The sequence below is a fragment of the Zootoca vivipara genome, chromosome 8 (assembly GCF_963506605.1).
Source record: "Zootoca vivipara chromosome 8, rZooViv1.1, whole genome shotgun sequence".
Lineage (NCBI taxonomy): Eukaryota > Metazoa > Chordata > Lepidosauria > Squamata > Lacertidae > Zootoca > Zootoca vivipara.
The window spans coordinates 85,930,176-85,951,582 of record NC_083283.1 but is presented as its reverse complement, the minus strand read 5'-3'; the positions used below and the strand labels follow the sequence as shown (position 1 = coordinate 85,951,582).

Here is a 21,407-nt window from a genome sequence, read left to right as displayed (position 1 = left end):
ATTTATTGAAAATGATGAGCCATTGCTGTGAAAGACAGCTGACCATTGTAGCAAGCCAATATAAATATCAAATTAAAATAGCTTTGGAGAACTAGTAAGCCCAAACTAACAAAATGAATTTCAATAGGGACAAAGGTAAGGTAGAAAGAACCAGTAGGAAGAACTTAGACAGGAAGAACCAGCACACAAATATAAGATGGGGGACACCTGGCTTGCCAGTAGTACACTAGTAAAGGATCAAGGGAGACCACAAGTGTGTAGACCACAAGTGTGAAACAGCAGCAAAATAAGCTAATGCTATTCTAGGCTTCATCAACAAAAGTCGAGTGTCCACATCAAGGGAAGTAAAAGTCTTGAACTTTCAAACCGTACCTGGAATACTGTGTCTAGTTCTGGGCACCACATTTTAAGAAGGATAATGACAAGCTGGAATGTGTGCAGAGGAGGGCGACCAAGATGATCAAAGGTCTGGAAACCAAGCCTTAGGAACAGTTGAGCAAACTGTTTAGCCTGGAAAAGAGGGGTCTGAGAGGAGATATGATAGCCATCTTCAAATATCTAAAGGGCTGTCACATGGAGGAAGGAGCAAGCTTGTTTTCTCCTGCTCTGGAGGGTAGGACACAAACCAATGGATTCAAATTACAAGAAATGAGATTCAGACTAAACATTTCCTGCTTGGCAGGGACTTGGACTGGATGGCCCTTGTGGTCTCTTCCAACTCTATGATTCTATGATTCTAAGAACTTTCTGACAGTAAGAGCTGTTCAACAGCTACATCACATCTGTAGTGGACTCGCCTTCCTTGGAGATATTTAAGCAGAGGTCTGTCATATGATCTGTCTTGTATGATCTAATTGAGATTCTTGCATTGCAGGGGGTTAGACTGGATGACCCTTAAGGGGTTAGACTGGATGACCCTTTCAACTCTACAATTCTATGATTCTGTTATTCTAGGTGTGACACTGTTGTTGCCCACAGCGATGCTAGTGCTTGGAGCTGCTCTAAAGATTTAAGCAGAGTTAAAAATTGGATTCTGTGAACAGGTTTAGCGCGCTGACTCACTTCGATGCCCTGAAAAACAACAGAATTCCAATACAGAATCCAAATAAAGGAAACATATTCCTGAAGATAAAAGTGTTAACAATTTAAATGTGTTTTTCTCCAGAATTGTTTTTTTTAAACCTTCAGACTTATGTTCTTCCTCTGATAATACTTTTGCAGTGCAATCATGACATCCAGTGGCCAATGTCAGCGACTAGTATCAGTCAAGTGGGATCCCTAAAAATATTCCTTTATATGTTCTACAACATTCTTTGATGATTACGTACCTAGTAATTTCAAAAGATGTATTTCAGGTACTGCGGCACTGCAGACATACTAGTTTAATTCTTCCTTCTTCCTTGGGAACTCTGAATTGTTGTTGAGTAGGAAGAGATTCCTAACAAAATTCTTAGCACTCATATGAAATTCAATTCTCAAGAATTTGTGTGTATGTGTTGATAGTTAACATTAGTGATCAGTTGTGTAGAAATGCAGTGAATATCTGCCCCGTGAAATGGCTGCCCCATTAAAGAGACATCAATCCACCCTCTACAGGAGCCAGAGCTGCTGCCATTCAGCTGGCCCAGCCTAGAGAATGGCAGGGCCTGGAGCAGCTGCTACTCTTAAAGAAGAGCTCAGAGGTAGGAGTGCGGTTTTCTGGCAAGAGAAAGAGAAGGGCAAAGGCTTGAGGGGCTACAGTCTCTTGACTCCAATGCTGCTTCTTTATCAGCCAGCAAGGAGGTACAGGGGGCCTTAAAAAGAGGCCTCTGCTACCACCCCATCCTTCTAGGTAGATGATATAACGGGACAGAGCTGCTGGGAGTAACTGTAGGGTATCTGAAGAAGGTGTCAGTGACAGGACTGCTGGGCTGCCTACAAATGCTGAAATAAGGAAAAAGACCATGAGATCTTAAGTTGAAATGCTACAAAATGTAATAGGGTGGACAAGAGCCATCAAGAACACCAGGAAAAGAAAATCAACCTAACCCCATTAGATAAAAACACCTGCTTCTAAATTACAACTTCGTTCTGACCTTGAAAAATTGATCACCCATGTCTATCTTTTCCTGTTACTTCCCTTCCCTTGCATGTCTTGTCTTTTTAGTTTGTAAGTGTGAAGAGGATGGACTTCACCTTATTAGAAACTTGGGGTATAGGTTTGTTTGAGGGTTATGGCATGGCTTGCCAAACTGACTTGTCCGGGTTCAAAGTGGGAGCTGGAAAACCCTCTAAAGATGCATGGGTCATGTACAGTCTGTATGCAATTGGGAATTAATACCCAAGAACCTGATTGAACCTTGATTGTGGGGCATGAGTCACAGACTACATCTGCCAGTGTCTTGCTTTGGTATTAAGTTTATGAATGGCAATCCTTACTAAGCTTACTGTGTCTAGATAGAGAAAATGGATGGATTTTGTTCTTTTGCTCAAAGTTGGGGTGATTCCTTTGTGTGCACATAACTTTTCTTGGGTTTAAACCTTCTTCCTAAGAACTGCCTTCTTTTTATATCTTTTAAGTAAACTTTTAGCTTTTTAAAGCTCTTACATGCTACTTTTGAGCTGTTCTTAGGGAAACTCATGAAACATTTTAGGCTAATTGAGAAAAAGCAGCACTGCAGTAAATAACTGCTTACCTGGAGGCAGCAGAAAGGTCTAAGGACAGGCATGGCCAAACTTGGCCCTCCAGCTGTTTTGGGACTACAATTCCCATCATCCCTGACCACTGGTCCTGTTAGCTAGGGATGATGGGAGTTGTAGTCCCAAAACAGCTGGAGGGCCAGGTTTGGCCATGCCTGGTCTAGGGGTAAGGGTTAGCAGAGCTGTGTACTCTCTGAGTTGGCCACAAACTCCCTTCCCCCATATGGTGCTGGGAAGCTGGAGGCCCATGAGAGTAAGTCTTATGGCAGCACTTAAGCCCTTCTCTCTTTTTAATTGATCTGAGCCACTTTGGGATACAAATTTTTTGAAAAGTGGGTTAAAAGTATATTAATGGTATGGGGGTTTACTTCCTTAATCTGCTTCATGCCATCTGAAGAAAAATGACTGCAAGTCTGCTTCATTCTTCACAATCGGCATGTACTACTGTAATCTAATGCAATCTAATGCCTGCTCCATTCAATGGGATTTACTCCTACATAAGTATGCACAGGATCAAGAATTTTGCCCTGTTGGATTCTGTTCTCACAGTGGCCAACTAGATGTCACATGTCAATAAAGCACTATTGAGTATTTTGTATTTATTTTAAGTAATTTTTGTACTATATGGCACAATGGTGGAAGGATTCAAGAAGGGGAAATATAAACAATATATCCCCCCCCCATTTTCCTTCCTTTGAAGGCTACCTCAATTCTCTGTGAGCGCTGAACAAGTAATCATTAACTAATATGCAACAGAGCAAGATTTATTATCTGTTAATACAAGCACTAGGCCTTGTGTTGAGCTTAGCCATTCCTACTGTGACCACCTGTCACATTGTTTCCACGTGGGAGGACAGAGTGCTCTCCTGTTACTTCTCTGGCAGTTGCTAGCAAGGGGGACATTTCTGGTGTGAAATTCAAGGATCACTTTTGCATGAGGCAAGTCAGCTCCATCTATTTTAAGTAACAATTTACCTCCATTTAAAATGCTTACGCAGGACTTTAGGGAGGAGGCACAAACCCATGGGCATACTGCAAATCTCACATGTCAGTACTGTACAGCTATTGTCTCAAGTATTAACCACTTCCTTTCTCTAGCACAATGAGCAAGATTTAAATCAATATATTATTTCTGTTCCACTTTTCTTATGTCCCAAATTCATATTAACTTTTGGGCTGTCTCTCCCAAATAAGGGTTTTTTGTTTTTTTAAGAAAGGTATAGAAAGGTATCTAAAACAAACCATTGTCCTCTATGCTAAAAGAAGTCCCAATGCAAAAAGAAAAGAGACAAAAATGTTAAGAGATCTGCCACAAGATCTAGGAGTCCTCATGTAACACATATCCCCAAACTAACAGTGCAGAGGCTGGGAATCTTGTGAGATGCTACTCAGTCATCCTAGACATAATGGCAGGGAGGCTGAGTTTTGGGGGGCAACTCCACCATGGACACAACATGTAGCCCAGTTCTAATTTTCAACAAGAAAAGAAGTAAAATTGCATCCCAAGTTACAGAAATGTAAGAGGAGGTAGGATGTAAACTCTGGATGAATTGAAGTTAAATCTTGTGTATTTCATCCCATCCAGCTTCCTTTTAAATATCCATTTGAGCTTATGAATCTCAGAATTTCCTCTGCAGTTCAAAATGTCTGGCCATACATTTATGAAGCCAAATCCATGATCAGTGTACATACATTGCTGCCAAACTATAAATATTTATTTGTGACTTAAAGGTAAAGGTAAAGGGACCCCTGACCATTAGGTCCAGTCGTGACAGACTCTGGGGTTGCGCGCTCATCTCGCATTATTGGCCGAGGGAGCCGGCGTATAGCTTCCAGGTCATGTGGCCAGCATGACAAAGCCGCTTCTGGCAAACCAGAGCAGCACATGGAAACGCCGTTTACCTTCCTGCTGTAGCGGTTCCTATTTACTGCTAGGTTGGCAGGAGCTGGGACCAAGCAACGGGAGCTCACCCCGTCACAGGGATTCGAACCGCCGACCTTCTGATCAGCAAGCCCTAGGCTCAGTGCTTTAACCACAGCGCCACCTGGGTCCCCTATTTGTGACTTAAATACCCTAAAAAAAAAAAAAACTTTTGGTAAGGCATTTACTGTAGAACTGCTTGCCATAAAAATAATCAACCACCTGCTAATTCCAGTTCTATAACACCCATTCTGAGCTTCTACAACAGTGAATCTACCTGAAAAATGCTGTTAAGGTATCTTTTATTTCATTCTCTTTTAAAAGAAGAACATATTAGAGGTGCAAGAAAGAATAAATCAACAAAAACTGTTATATTCCCCTTGTTCAGACTCTGTGATACAATGGATGGTTGACACAATTGCTGGCTGCAACTCAGTCTGATGTACAAGAATGGATCACTGAAAACACTACTAATGTAGTCACTCTGAGTGTGTTGTCTCTGAGTATCCTACTATATGGAACATGGCTTCCCCATAGCTGCCAAGTTTTCCCTTTTCTCGCGAGGAAGCCTATTCAGCATAAGGGAAAATCCCTTAAACAAAGGGATAACTTGGCAGCTATGCTTCCCCAAGACAGTACTGATGCATACACACATCCAATAAATGAATAGAAGATGAAGTCTGCTAGGTGATGGAATATAGCAGGAACCCTTTTCAAGTCTGTGTTGTTTCAGGCCAGTTGGCTTCAAGATGGCAGCAGGAGGTCAGTTAGCAAGCTATGCAGTAACCATGGAAACCACATGATTGAGTCACTTCACACTTCCTCTGGATTGTCATACTGGGGAGCCGCATTGTATGTACCTCAGACAAAAACAGTAATTGCCTATCCTACATATAACACCTCTTTTCACTTTTTTCAACTCTCCATTGATAACTGCCCATCTACAGTTCCCTTTTTTATCTCCCACTTTCCATATTCTCGTTCATTCTAATTCCTCTGGGCTACTCTAATCTACCCCACTTCTGTCAGTCTTTCTCTACAGGAGGAGACTCATCTCATGTCTGTTTCCTCTGCCATTTCTTTCCTTGGGCCCTTGATCTCCTCAATATCTCCATTCCTGTTCTCTTGGTCTGCTGTATCCTCCACACCTCTTTACTCTTTCTTTTATTTATTTATACCCTGCCTTCTGAAGCTGCGACTACCTTGAAGAAGCACTTGCCTGCTCAGTCACACTTTGATGTAAGAGCAGCTAAGCCAATGGCCACAAAGGAGGCATCACCACTTCTTGTTGACATCCACCTGTCTTTAAAGACAATCGAGTGCAGCTCTGGGGGTGAAGTCAAATTGCTGTGTTACAATGAAGTGACCTCCCTGGGGTGCAAGACTGTGCAGTGTATATGAAAGTCCTGGGCTGCCCAGACGAGAAGACCCTTCTATTGGCCTCACTGATGTGGTCCAAAGGAAAGCAGAGCAATATGTTTGGCACCAGCTTGGTTGCAGGAGTTGCCAGAAGGAGGCATACATGACAAAATCCAACTGCCTTAGGGACTCCACTCTGGATTTAGCTTTTTCATCACCTGATGATATCCAGGACTAATTGCAGCCATCAGCAGCCATTAACAGCCATCTACAGGTTTACCACTCCCATCAGCCCATCACCCATTCCCACCCACCCCCAGTATATATATAGGGTCTGACACTTCTGTTTCTAGTGTATCTGAAGAAGTGTGCATGCACACGAAAGCTCATACCAAAATATAAACTTAGTTGGTCTTTAAGGTGCTACTGAAGGAATTTTTTTATTTTGCTTCGACTCAGACCAACACGGCTACCTACCTGTGATGATATCCTGCAAGGCAAGGAAGGTTTAGGACCAGAGTTTTCCTTCTCCCAGATGGGCTACCTTCCCAGTTTGATGAGCCCCATCTGCCCCTCACTTCCCTCTACAGCATGTGCAGAAACAGCCTTCTCGACCCACTGTTGGTCTTGTCTGCTCAATCTGCCAGAGCCTGTCTTCACATGCAGGGGGTGTCCCTAACTCACAGAGGATTTGAGACCCATTGGTTACCCTCACCTGGTTTAGCCAGCCAGTTGAAGCTGTTTCCTGGGGTGAGGCTGCTTTCACATGCTAACAGCTTCTGGGAACCACAGGTGAGAGCGGAGTGCAGGTTGGGGACCAAAAGCAGGCAAACTATCCCAGAAGGAGTACAATGTGTCTTCCACTAGAGGTACTATCCCTCCCCTAAAACCCCATACACCCCATACTAGTAAGTAGTGGGAATACAAGGAGTCCCCCCTTCTTTCACTCATCAGAAAGAAAAAGAGACTCATTCATCCCCTTCAGGCTGTGAGGAAGGCACCATTCCCTTTCTCCAACCCTTCTTGAAAACTTACTGAGGTTATCTGTGCACTATTTTCAGAGCATCTGACAACCTATACAAGAAGGTTTTTTTTTTAAGATTAGAAATTGGGAAAGGTCCTTTCTCTACTGTCTGCTGGGCATGGGCTGCCTGTCGCTTACCTTCACCTTACAAAGTGGTTAAGGGTGATTTTGTTTTATGTTTTTGAAAAAGAGACGAGCTTCAACACTCTGTATTGCTCCTCCAAGTTCCAGTCCATGCTGATCCTCAAAAAGGCATCAAGACACCTGAGCCCCTCCTCACTGAGACAGCAGTGACACACCCATGCCCAGAACTACACTTATTACATGCAATGTTTTAAGAACATGTTTTAAGAACTTTCCCCCTTCACTTCAAAAACTCTGCATGAAATATTATTTTTGATAGGCGCCTGATACTTTCATGCAGAAAACTGGTAAAATGTGATTTTGCATGCAAGGTCACAAATTTAATTCAATGTGCATGATCACACACATTCCAATACAATATTCATTTTTTTGTTATAAAAAAATTAAAACAAAACACTATTTTGCTTGCAAAAGGCATGTTTGAATATACTTCAGTATAGCTAATGTTGTTACATACTTAAATTCAATCTAACACTTTGATGCTCTGAGCCCTTAATATTGTGACTTCAAATGTCAGACATTTCCATTTGATAAGCATTAATTTTGAAAGAGCTTCTGTTCTGGGTCTAACCCAGGAAAGCTGCTGCTGCACCTCTGTGAAACACTCGCAGCTGGGTCCCAGAAAACACTTGCTGAGATTTAATGTGCCAAAACTCAGCAGGCTGCCTGGCTTGTCAAGACCAGCCTCTGGTTCCATCACAATACCTTGCAGTTCCCCCAGGCCTATAAATTCTGTAACACAGCTACACTTCCATACTTTCAAAGTAGGATTAAATCACAGAATGCCACTGATAGTGGGATCATGTTTTATGTGGATAGTAAGCTTCCTGTACCTTCATTATTTCTCTGTTGTCTATATTACGTTCTCCAAATCACTGCCCTCTCACACTTTCCCCTCCCTCAATCCAGATTTTCTCATACTGTACTTTCTCCTTTTCAGAGTATTCCTAGTATGAGAAAATCTGGACTGAGGGAGAAGAAAGTGTGGGAAGGCAGTGATTTAGAGGAGAACATCATTTCTAATCAATGGAGGTACAGGAAACTTACTATTCACATTAAACAACAGTGTGCATGCACATAAGACAACAGAAATACACAAAAATATGTTTCCACTTTCAGAACTGCTATAAAATAAGTTATGAAATTCTATCTTGGTGTGCCATCTAATTAGGCATCCAGATTTTATACTTAAATTTATAATCAAAGCACAACTGAATAGCAACAATGGAATATAAACAGAAATGTGCATCTTGCTTTGGGGGTATTGCTGAGTATTAGTATTTGAAGAATAATATTTATCTCGCCTTTCCAAACAGCTCTCATCACACTCAGCAGGATATCAACCCACAAGATTTGTGCTAAAGGTTAAAGAAGAAAGAACCAGCTTTGCAGGCCAGAATGAATATTCCAGTTTATGGAAAACAACATTAACACCTGTATACTACTGACATCATGCTTTCAAAGTGAAGATAGGTCACCTTACTTTTAATTTCACACATGCACATAAGTGGTAAACATTCAGAGCATTCTTGTTAATGATGCCATCTGCTGCCTCCTCATAATTGCATAATGCCCAGGCTTCCAGACAAGATATAATGGCAGCAATACACAAACCTGCTGACATTTACAGTGAGAAAATTTATGATCAGCCATCAGCTTGAAACAAATGTGTTTGCATGACTGCTAGTGCTATAAAATCATCAACTACATGGAACAAATGATGGTAGAATAAATAATGGGTTTTCATCCATGCATGTTTTACACAAATCATTAGCAATTTGTTACTCATGTACAACTGAATCTTGAGCAACAGTTACTTCTTGGAAAATCACTCTCTACCTTGCTAAATTAAAACTGTACGTTGAACCAAACTTAGTTTTACATGATCTCATCTACAATATCATAGATTGATGCTTTACTAAAAGGCTGGACTCATAAGCACATGTATCAGGGAGTAAGTCCCATTCAGCTCCTTTGGATTTCTATATTAATTTCAGCTGATCTGAAAATGACCCAATTTCCACTTCATTTTCTTGAAAACTAACTGCCCTTGTTGCCAATTTTTGGCACTACTGACTCTATGGCTCTGATGCATAACAAATGTTGGGTTGCCTTCTGAAAAGACTTTTGGTTTGTGGACTTCTGGATTGTGGGATTGCTATGCTTTGGCAAACAAGTGAACTCTAGAGAATATCCAGCCAACATTGTGTCCAAAACCCACTTGTCCTTCTGCTCTTCCACATGTGGGCAAAGTGCAGTAATCTGCCCCCAATAGATCCATGCACCAGCGCAAGTTTGGTGTCAGGCTGAGGAGTTCCTTTTGTGAACTTCAATGGAGGCTTTTGTGACTGAGGTCCTGCATGCCCAGATGAGTGCTATTTCAGTTCTAACATGCCTTGAAACCTTCACATGGGAGCAAAAAGTGGTTCTGTATAGTTCTGAAAGAACTGCAGGGCTTTAGACTTGTGCTCATCTTTCTCAGCCATGGGGAAGAACTTGAAGCCACTGAGAAGTAGAGTGACTACTCTTATGACTACTAAAGGAGCAAAATTCGCATTGTTAGCTTTATTGAGAAATACTGTCTCCAAAGAGAACCTCAACACATTAGCAATAATGTCCATAGAACAATGGCTGATTAAAGGAATCCTGGATTTTATTCAAAGGACTACTGAACTATTTGCAAACCAGAAAGATGACAGCATGTGGCAAATAGCTAGGAAAAAGGATTACGACGGGACAGAAGCAATTAATCCACATCTCATAAGATTGAGAAGAGAGAAAGCAATGAACATGCCTAGTTATAGGAACATCTATGGGACATTAGCTGAATATGTGCCTTTGGCACCACTTTATCCCTAAATCTGTATTTTCTCAACCTGCAATGGAGGCTTAGCTGGAGGACAGAGATGGCTGGAAAGGGTGGCAGAGGCCACACTTTTCCCCAGCAGTCAAGTATAACAGCACATAAACATAAAAAATCTTGTGGGATTTTTCTGCACTGTTCATTGCAAGGGTAGAGAAATGGTGATAAAACTTGAATTAGTAGGCTCTGCCTACCATTGGCACTGGCTCCAACTATCATAGGCCAACCTGTCCTCCATCCTACCAGCCCCAATGGGCACCAGTTGCCACTGGCTGAACTCCTCCTTTGTTTCTGTGCGGTAACTGAACTACCAAGGCATTTGCTTTTCTATAGCACACAAAGCAGCTTATTCTTCACTGGCTGCCCACCTGCCCACCATCTACCTGCTGGTGAGTCTGCCACTCTTCCCCTAATTCCTGAGAAGAGTTAAGAAGTTAAGTCTGAGCTCCAAACCCACCACAATCTTCATTTGGGGGAACTATACAGACTACTGAAAAGATCAATTGCACAGCCAACAGGTTATGAAGCAACAGGCAAACAGGTTCATAGTGGGTCTTTGCATGGGCAGCAGAACTGCTAATATGGAGTTCTGTGAGGTCTGGACTGCCAAAGTGAAAATGCATAAGCTAATGCTTGTGCAACAGTAGCTTTCGTCACATAATGATCACCAGTACATCATTATCCAGGCTGCAGTTGATCCGTGGACTGTGATCAATATTCTACCCGTCTCTGGATTAGGAAATGCAAACCCTGTATTTCATAAACCATTACCAAGCTGAGAAATCTTTCAACAATAATAAGAGATTCTGCAGCCTTTTTGTGAGCAGCAGGAGAAACAACAATCTTGAAGTACATAATAAAACTTGACAGAGTGCAATAAAGATATAATAAAACATGAACAATGGATGGTCAGAATCAAGAAGTAATTAAATAAACATATTACATTTTTATTCTGCATCATGGAACAGTTATTACTGTTAATTATAGCACCTATTTCAGGGTCATATTCATAATTTAAAGAGACAGATGGATAGCAGAATGCTTCCAGATGGTGAGAAAGTAAGTTGAAAATAAATGTTTAAAATACAATTATTAAAAATTAGCTAATCTCAAGCTAATTATTCACATGGGATAACAATAATGTTGTTAAAATATATTCTGTTTAAACCACATTTCCCCCTTGATCCAAAAGGGATACTCTCACTGAATAATCTGTTCTCCCTGTGAAACACCTCTAACTATTATGGCTTATTGAAGAGCCCATTGGTATCCCTATATCAATGGAATGTCTTGTGACCTTTATTCTCTTCTAAACCACATGATCAGTTTTTCCTTCTGGCCACGTCCTTGGCAGTGTCCTGACAAATGAAGAAACCATTACTAATTGAATAACTAGCTGATTGGAATGCAAAAATACATTGCTCTAAACAGGGACGGTGCTAGGTTTTTTTGCGCCCTAGGCGAGATCACCTTCTGGCGCCCCCCCCCCCCAAAATCATATTTCAAACACAGATGTATTATAGGAAGAATGAAAAGCACAGAATTTGAAATTGTTAATTTATTTTTTTTAATTGTGGAAACAAGTCATAAAACAATTTCTGATTTATTTTCTCAAACAGAACACAGTTTTAGCATAGAAATCACTTTGAAAAATGTTAAATGTGATGCTGAAATTTAAGTCTCTTTAATGTTTCAATTTCAAGCAAATCAAAATCTTATTTTACGTGCCTTTTCCTTTGCAAATTTTGTTAACAGTTCCTTCAGGTCAAGTGCTGATGCTTCAGCAAGTTCGATTGATATAGTTGCCAAACCAACTAGTCTCTTTTGGAGCATAGTTGAGCGTATGTGTGTTTTTATAAGTTTGAGTTTTGAAAAACTGCATTCACCACTTGCCACTGACACTGGAAGTGTGAGAAGGATCCTAAGAAAAACAAAAACATTAGACACACTATTCTGGATTTTGTGTTGTAGTATGAAGAGAAGTACTTTTTGTGGTGGCATAGACGCCTGCTTCTTGGGAGAAAAGCAATGACAAACCTAGACAGCATCTTAAAAAGCAGAGACATCACTTTGCCGACAAAGGTCCGTACAGTTAAAGCTATGGTTTTCCCAGTAGTGATGTATGGAAGTGAGAGCTGGACCATAAAGAAGGCTGATCGTCGAAGAATTGATGCTTTTGAATTATGGTGCTGGAGGAGACTCTTGAGAGTCCCATGGACTGCTAGAAGATCAAACCTATCCATTCTTAAGGAAATGAGCCCTGAGTGCTCCCTGGAAGGACAGATCGTGAAGCTGAGGCTCCAATACTTTGGCCACCTCATGAGAAGAGAAGAATCCTTGGAAAAGACCCTGATGTTGGGAAAGATTGAGGGCACTAGGAGAAGGGGACGACAGAGGACAAGATGGTTGGACAGTGTTCTCGAAGCTACGAACATGAGTTTGACCAAACTGCGGGAGGCAGTGCAAGACAGGAGTGCCTGGCGTGCTATGGTCCATGGGGTCACGAAGAGTCGGACATGACTAAACGACTAAACAACAACAGACTCTGGAAGCCTTTGAGCAACTGCTTGAAGTTCACAGCACAGATCTTCAGCATCAATATCTTTGTTTTCATTGTGTGTCAATGACTGCTCCAAAGTCTTGCAGGCCTTTCGTACATCTTCAGTACATTCTTTGTTGATGCTGTATATATCATACAGGAAGCCAAATACGGAATTATAGTGTTGTAGTTGTTGGAATCTCTCTTCAACAGATTGAATGGCCATATCTAAAACAGCATGATAGAAATCCACTTTGAATTTTTGCTTTGGATCTTGTGGTGCCTCATCTGGGGCCTCATACCCAAACTGTTTGTTCTTTCTCCTTTGTCTAAATTGTTCTGTCTCAAAGTTAGGTAATATTTCTAACTCCTTTGCAATCACACTAGCATCTATCAAAACTTGTTCAAAACCATCATCACACCTACAGCTCACAAGATAATTCTTGGTTACTTGTAATTGACTTGTAGCTGAACTTAAATCAGTTTCCTTATTTTGTAGTAGTTTGCTTGTCAGATTTATTTCAAAAAGCATGTTGTACTATACAACAAGGAATACCACAAACTTGAACTTACTAATGCCTTCAGCAAGACCCTTAGCTTCAACAAGAGATTCACTTCTTCTTTTATGTGGATGTGGTTCATTATAGATCTCCATTAAAGCATCATATATACTGCCAAGATGATATCTCAGTGGTTTCAAAACATCAATCTGACTCTCCCATCTTGTTTGACTCAAAGGCTTAACAGTAATGGCAGATACATGGCTAGTTAGTATTTGCCAATGCTGAGTTGATGCAGAGAAATAATTATAGATCTGTTGAACCAACATGAAGAAACCTGTTGCTTCCAGGCAACTCTTAGCAGGATCATTGACAACCAAATTGAGAGAGTGTGCACTGCAGCGCACGAAAAAGGCTCGTGGATTTATATCAAGAACTCTCTTTTGTACTCCATGTTCTTTACCTCATGTTACTCCCATTATCATAACCTTGACCACGCAGATTCTCAAGTGGTAATCCTATTTGCTCAAGCAGCCAAAGAAGAGTTTCTGCCATAAAAGCACCAGTAGTCTTCTTTAGAGGAACAAATCCCAAGAAATGTTCTTTTATTGTAACCTCAGGCTCAGATGTTTCAGTATCTGATGGCATGATTACATTGACAAAATGTACAATCATAGTCATTTGTTCAGTATGGCTAACATCAGGTGTACAGTCCGAAATAACTGAGTAGTATTTGGTGCTATATGTGCTAAAATGTTCTGTTTTATGGAAGTTGCTAGAAGTTCTATAAGCTCATTTTGGATCTCTTTTCCTAAGTAGTGAACCATAGTTTCTTCATCTTTAACTCTGTGCACATGTTCAGTCATGACAGGGTCAAAAAGAGCCAAAAATTCAACAAGCTTCAAGAAATTTCTATTGTTCTCACTGTACAACTTTTCAGTTGTACCACGAAATGCCATGTTTTGCATGCCAAGAAATCTGACCACAGCAATCAAGCATTCCAAGACTTGTCGCCAATATTGCTCTTCTTCCCTTATTTTCTGTTGGTTGATATTATCAATTGTTTTTCCTTTCTGTAAGCGCAATTCAAGATCTCTCCACGCCTGGTAACTGTATAGATGGAGAGTACTCCTCTCATGTGCTGACAGAATTGCTCCAATGTTCTTTCAGTCTTTTGAACCTGGGTCTTTTAAAGCTGTTGCTCCACCATCTCTTTTGCTGAACAGCCTACAGCAAAAAAACAAAACAAAAAAAAAACCCCACATCTTTTTAGGTACAATATATCAGCCAATGACGGCACATTTCTTCACCATTTGCCAGTTTCCTCTTGTAATAGACAGGAGAGAATTTTATTTTTGGGGAGTCTTTTGGAAATTTATATGATACAATCTGTTGTGGGCCATGCTGAACAATAAGCTGTCACAAATTTTCACTGCAGTAGTTAGGCCAGTTAGCAGGGTCACTGTAATCCAAGCTAGGCACAATACCAACGTGTTTTATAGTAATTGCAGTATCCTCAGTTTCCTCAAAATCCTCGGTTTCCTCTGTGTGTTCCACTGGAATATCTCCAGACTGTGAGACTTTGTCCTCAGAAGTAATACCACTTGTAGTAAGACCAATACCACTTGTACTAGGAGTTTCCTCAGTGGTAGTTTCACCAACGGTACTGTCATCTTTTTGTTCTGTACTTGTTTTACAAAGGTATTTCCGGAAGAACACCGCTTGCTTGGCATCTTCCTTGGCTCTTTCTGCCTTTCGTTTGCGGAACTGAGCTCCAGATGGTTTTTTCCTGTCAGCCATTTAAAAAACCTTTAAAGAGCTTGAAATGGGAGGAAACAGTGCAGTGCAGGGAGCACACCCCATGCCATTTTGAAAGTGGACCCCTAGCTCAGCTTCTCTTCCCCATAGTGGTGATGGAGGGAAGGGTCCACATAGATGCTTCCTGCATCCACCATTCCTCTCTTTGAGCTGGATTCAGATAGGCCCCTGCTGCCGCGCCTTCCCCCTCGCCCGCCCTCCTTGATGAGGCCCCCGCTGCCTCCTGGCCTGGCGCCACTGCCTTCTTACCTCGTCGTCGTCCGACCAGCCCGCACCTCCACTCATGACTCCGGGCCAGATGCCAACTTGGTGCCGCCAAGGAGGGAAACTGCAGTCTGCTGCTGCGCCTGCACATGAGGCATGAGCAGCACAGCAGGAGCGCCTGCCTCGGCCTCCGGAGGGCGGGCAAAGAGAAGTGGGCGGGGCACCAGCAGGCTGTGTGGCACATGAAAGAAAAGGAGCGGCACCGGGCGGCGGCGGGGGGGGGGGCAGGCTCAGGGCCGTCTTAAGCATATCCAGCACCGTGGTGCAAAGATGCCTCCAGCACCCCCTCCCCATTTCCCAGAGTTGTCGACCTTTCTTTTAGGGAGCTGACACCATGCTTACACATTATCTCTAACAAGCCCTTAGAACAAAATAAAATGAAAAGGCAGAAGAAAATCTAATGAAGTCCTTAATTCCAAAGCAAGACTCATTCAAGACTCAGCAGTTCTTCAAAATCATCCTCATGATTCAAATCACCACATATCAAAAAGTTAAAGCAATTACCAGTTTGTTGTTCTTGTGTTTCTCATATTATAAGACACGTCTTATATTTATTTTTTCCTCAAAAAAACACACTATGGCTTATTTTCAAGGGATGTCTTATTTTTTTCCTCCTCCTCCTGCCGCGGCCGGCATTGCTGCTGTGCCTATCACTATGTCTTATTTTCAGGGTATGGCTTATATTCCTTGAATGCTTAAAAATCCTGCTATGGCTTATTTTATGGGTATGTCTTAAAATATGAAAAACAGGGTAAATTAATAAAGACACAGACAAGGAAGCATAGCTGCCAAGTTATCCCTTTTTTAAAGGGATTTTCCCTTATGCTGAATAGGCTTCCTCGCGAGAAAAGGGAAAACTTGGCAGCTATGCAAGGAAGTTTCTGGCCCATTTGCATTTAAGTACAAAGCTGACGTTTTCAAATATTGTGGGGGGTGGGGTGGGGGTGGGTGGGTGTAAAGCAGTGACATCCCGAACCTAAAAAGGACCCAAAACTTAGGCCACAAAGGCTGCAGCCCTAACTGCACTTACCTGAGAGTAAGCCCTGCTGAATCTAATAGGACCTTACTTCTGAGTAGACAGTAGGATTGCAGCAAGAAACACAGTTGGGAATTAGGGCCTTCTGTTTTAAATCTCAACCAGAGGAAAATGTAATATTGGAGATTAGGGAGAAAAGAATATGAATAGATTGGGGGGAGGGGGCTGACGAGAGACCAAAAACAACAGGTAGGAAGACAAGGCACACTTTCTGGGGAGCAAGTCTCACACACAGTTGCTTGGGGCGAGGACTGCAGAGGGACCATAGTTGGGTTGTACGTGTGTGTTTTTCAGAAAAATGTAGAATTGGAAAGGACACTGTGGGTCATCTAGCCCAACCCCCTGCAATGCTTTTTAGCTTGCATTGATCTTAAAAACTTTCAGTGCCATTTTTTTTTGTTGAATAGGCAATTAAAACATTCTTTTCTAGCGAGAGCCGCTCAGAGCGTGTAAGTGGCTCTCCCTTTAGAGTGAGCTGTTGGAATGTTGATTGTTATATGAATAAATAAATGTACTGTATTGGCCTGCTGCAGAAAAGACGTCAAAATGGGCCCCAGGCAGGTGTCTCTAAGGAGTCTCTGGAGGAGCCACCATTATGATGTCACAATAGAAAGGAATTTGTTTACCTCCTTGAAGTTGAGAACTGTATTTTGAAGAGAGCGCAAAATATAAAGCTGGCTATAAGAAGTTTGATAAATGCTCTTTTCACAAATTGTCACAAGATTTTTAAAGATATGAATAATGTGAGGGACAAGGGATACAGGGAAGTCCCTCCCATCTTAAGTTCCAGCCCATCCCCAAGCGCTGGGGAGAGCAGGGAGAGCTCTGCCTCCAGCGGAGAGTCAGGAAGTGGTGTCCGAGGCTCAGGCAAGGTTGCGGAGCCCATGCCCCAGGTGGGACAGGAAGGTGTGAGCAGGGGGGGGGAAGGCCAATTCCCCCAACTCCGGAATTGCGACGCAAACGTAGGGGGAAGAGGTTGGGTCTCCCAAAGCTTCTTTGCTGGAAGAAAACGCGCCAATCTCCATTCGGAGGTTCTGACACCTCACCGTAAGCATGTATATAGATCGTTCTGACCACTGTAAATAATCAGCACTTAATAAAAGTCTAAAAAGACTATGCTGCGAGGAGTCGTTACTCTAGAGTAGCCACATCAGCGCCTCTGACAAATAAGAATTAAAAATGAGAGTATAACCAGTTCGGATATAAACTTGGTCCCTGATGTTTTTGGAAATAAGATCTGTGCCACTTCCTGCTCTGTTATGTTCTCATGAAATATGAGATGAGCAAGATGTCTGTAGCCATAACACCACCTGATGGCCTGGACTTTCAGAAAGAACTTTTGGAATTGCTTTTGGACTTGAGAAATGAATTGCGGCATAATAATATATTGTTGCGTGAAAGTAGTATACAGTTGCGGAAATGCGTGAAAGGAACCAGAATAGAGAATGAAGAGAAGCAAGAAGAACAATCATCAGTCTTGGACAATGTAATTGACTTTAAAGAAGATGAGGAAGATGCATGGAATGTTGTTCCCCCAGTGAGAGGAGGGGGGGAACAGAACATATGTCTGATCCAAGTACTCTCCAAAAAGAACCAGCATGGAATAATGTCCTCCCAGTGAGAGAGGGAAGACATCCATACTGGGGCCAGAACTTAAAAGGGGAAAAAATTGAGATAGGGCTGGAAAGTGGAAATATAACTGGATGGTTCTGTACTACAGTATTTAGAGAATTGGGGAGGCAGCAGGGGATGATCAAGGAAGAATGGGGGGGTAGGCTGGGACAGGGTGGGAGTGGGGTGAGGGGTAATAATGGATGTAAGTTTTTGATTGATCTAGATGGTCCGGAACTGGAACGACTTATGGAACTCACTGAAGTATCTGGGAGACCCTGAAGCCAGGGGAAGGGGGGCTGAATTAGTTTTAAGTGTTTAAATGTTAGCATGATAGAAGAATTAATATTTAAATTTATGGAAAATTCTTGGTAATAATTTTTAGGCTAAGGGGAGAAATAGAAGATAGAAGGATGGGGAAATAAATCTTGATTTGGATAAATTGATTAATTATCAATGAAGAATAGATGATGCTTTTAGAACAGAATATTTGAGTGATAATGATAAAATGTGTTAGAATGATTTAAGATATAAAATGGAAATTGCTTAATTGGAATTTTAAAATAGACCCAGTGAGGGGGAAATTGAGGAAGTCAACAATGTTAAGTAAAAAATGCAAGATATGTTTTTTCTTTCTTTTTTAATGTTTTATTTTTGTTTTTTGTTCTTATTTTTTGTGATTTTGTAATATTGGAAAATGAAAAAATAATTACATGAAAATTCCAGGAATTAAAGCAAAGCATGCTGGGAAGAAGCAGAAAAGGGACATGAGAAGGGAATGTGGAGGGGATCAGAACAGCCGGTAGAACATTATATATGTGTGGATGATGGAATCAAGTCATAAATATGGTAATATATAATTAGATTTTAGTCCAATACCAAGATAAACAAACAGATTCCTATTCTGAAAGATCATGAACTAATCAGAAAAGAGGGTCTTGAGAAAATGGAAACGGAATTATTTTAACAATAAATTTATATAGAGAAAACTATATGTTAATATAGATATATAGTCCTATAGACAATGAAAGAGATGTATGTGTGTATATAAAAGTTGTTTTCAACTAGAGGATTCTTCACAAATGAGACAGCAAGAAATTGTGCTAGAAAAATGTAAAATGTAATGGTTCTGAGGATTACTAAAAGATCAGGACAGAAAGGAAGGAATGGAATTAGAAAATAGAAGTACAAAGGAGATTTCATCATAGAATAGTAGCAGAAAGTAAAGAAAAAAGAAAAAAGTTCCCAGAGATATGGGGGAATTTAAAACCACAATCTATATGGTTGAGGCACGGTTTGAAACATTTTAGCTACTTGAGATTTGTGAAATCTATTAAGCAAATATAAAATGGAAATTTTGAACTGTGCCATAAGTTCTTTGTGTCAGAAAAGTGACATTCATCATAAAACCACTACAACAACCTTTATGTATCTTTTTCTATGTGATTTGCAAGTAGATGACTTAGCACCAATAAAGAAGAGGTATCTTGGCATATTTCTTCCTTTGTTACTTAAACATGAGAATGAACAGATACACAATCCATTTTCCTTGTTTTAAAAAAATTCTGCATGTCCAATTAGCATCAGTACACTATTTCTGCAAACTGTTTTGTGTGTGTGTGTTGTTGTTTTTTTACAATCAAGCAGTGTACATGATTTTATGAAATATAAATAAAACAGCTAAGAAACTAAAAAATACACCGAGAAAAATGTAAAGAATATTGCTGAATGCAGTTGTAAATGTGAGTCCATTTTATGTCCCCCATCCAGTGAAAGGTGAATTTGTGTGCAGGAATACGTTTCCACGCTTAGATGTGCAAGGGGCAACTGTGGGGGCACAAAATCCCCCATGTCCAACAGCCACATGAAGAGACTCCGATTTAATGATCTACATGCACAGCAACAGATGGCACACCTACTACATCCAACACCATCCTCAATGTGCACGCCACTTCTCACTTGTTGGGGCTGGGGACATGATTAAAAAGGGATTAGACAAATTCATGGAGGATAGGTCTATGGCCAGCTATTTGCCATAATTTTCAACATGAATTTTCTCTTCTTTCAAAATCAGCATTGATATATATTTACTTAAAGTGCTGACTGCAAATACATAGCTAAATAAATAGATAGATAGATAGTAGATGGCTATACAGCAACCTCAGAGGTGCTAAAGCATTGAGTTGCTGGGAACTACCGTGTTTCTCATATTTTAAGACATGTCTTATATTAATTTTAACTCAAGAAAATAAGCCTATGGCTTATTTTCGGGGGTGCCTTATTTTTTGCCGAGCCCCGACTGAGCAGGAACCAGCAAAGGCAGCAGCCCGCTGGGCTGGGGTTTGCCTTCCTTGTGAGTCTGTTCTTTTACCTCTTGGCGTCGCTATCACTCACTCACGTCAGTCTCTCTTTCTCCTCCTCTCTCTCCTCCCACTTTGCGTCGGAGATCTAGGCTTCAGGGGCTTCTCCTCCAGCCGCGCTGCAGGCTATTGTTTCGCCCTGGTTCACCCCAGGGCTTTTAGGGGGTCGCTTAGCCTTGCGTTGCCCCTAGACCCCTTAGGCAGCAGCTTCGTGCACGGAGCTTTTCTCAGAGCTCCCGCAGAGCGCGTCCGATGCGAGCGCGAGGAAACCGGAAGTCGGCTCCCGCGCGCTTTGCCGAGCTCCAACGGAGTGGGAACCAGCGAAGGCAGCAGGTTCCCGCTCAGTCCTGCTCTGTCGGGGTTCAGCAAAGGCAGCAGCACACGCTTTGCTGAGCCCCGACTTAGCGGGAACCAGCAAAAGCACAGCCCGCCGCCGGCTTGGAGCTCGAGCCGGCAAAGGCAGCAGCGCGCGCTTTGCCGAGCTCCAAGCCGGCAGCGGGCTGCTGCCTTCGCTGGTTCCCGCTCCGTTGGAGCTCGGCAAAGCGCGCGGGAGCCGACTTCCGGTTTCCTCGCGCTCGCATCGGACGCGCTCTGCGGGAGCTCTGAGAAAAGCTCCGTGCACGAAGCTGCTGCCTAAGGGGTCTAGGGGCAACGCGAGGCTAAGCGACCCCCTAAAAGCCCTGGGGTGAACCAGGGCGAAACAATAGCCTGCAGCGCGGCTGGAGGAGAAGCCCCTGAAGCCTAGATCTCCGACGCAAAGCGGAGGAGAGGAGGAGAAAGAGAGACTGACGTGAGTGAGTGATAGCGACGCCAAGAGGTAAAAGAACAGACTCACAAGGAAGGCAAACCCCAGCCCAGCGGGCTGCTGCCTTTGCTGGTTCATGCCGGGTCCAGCATGTCTTATTTTTGGGGGATGCCTTATATTTTTTAGGCTTTAGAAAATCGTGCCATGCCTTATTTTGTAGGGATGCCTTAAAATATGAGAAACACGGTAACAGCGAGAGAGGCTGTGGGCTTCCAAGAGGCATCTGTTTTTGGCCCCCGAAAGGAAACGATGCTGGGCTAGATGAAACTTTGCCATGGTTCAGCAGAGCTCTTTTTATGACCACAGTCAGATACATACTGCTTTTTCCACTAGTGCAAATGGCCTTTTTGACAAGGGGAAAGCTATAGAAGGAGTTACAAGCCCATGACTTTGTTTTTCTGGGAAGGATCAAACTGCAGAATAAAAGAGTCTGATAAAATATCCATTATGTGAATCTGACCATTTTAAATATTTAGATTATTAT

The 21,407-nt window shown here is 42.0% G+C and overlaps 1 protein-coding gene across 1 annotated transcript in view; it reads right to left on the bottom strand.

Annotated features, from left to right (window-relative positions):
• The window catches only part of CFAP61 (cilia and flagella associated protein 61), a 110,604-nt gene that overhangs the window by 47,498 nt on the left and 41,699 nt on the right, over window positions 1–21,407 (bottom strand). The gene's annotated exons all lie outside the window — the stretch shown is intronic.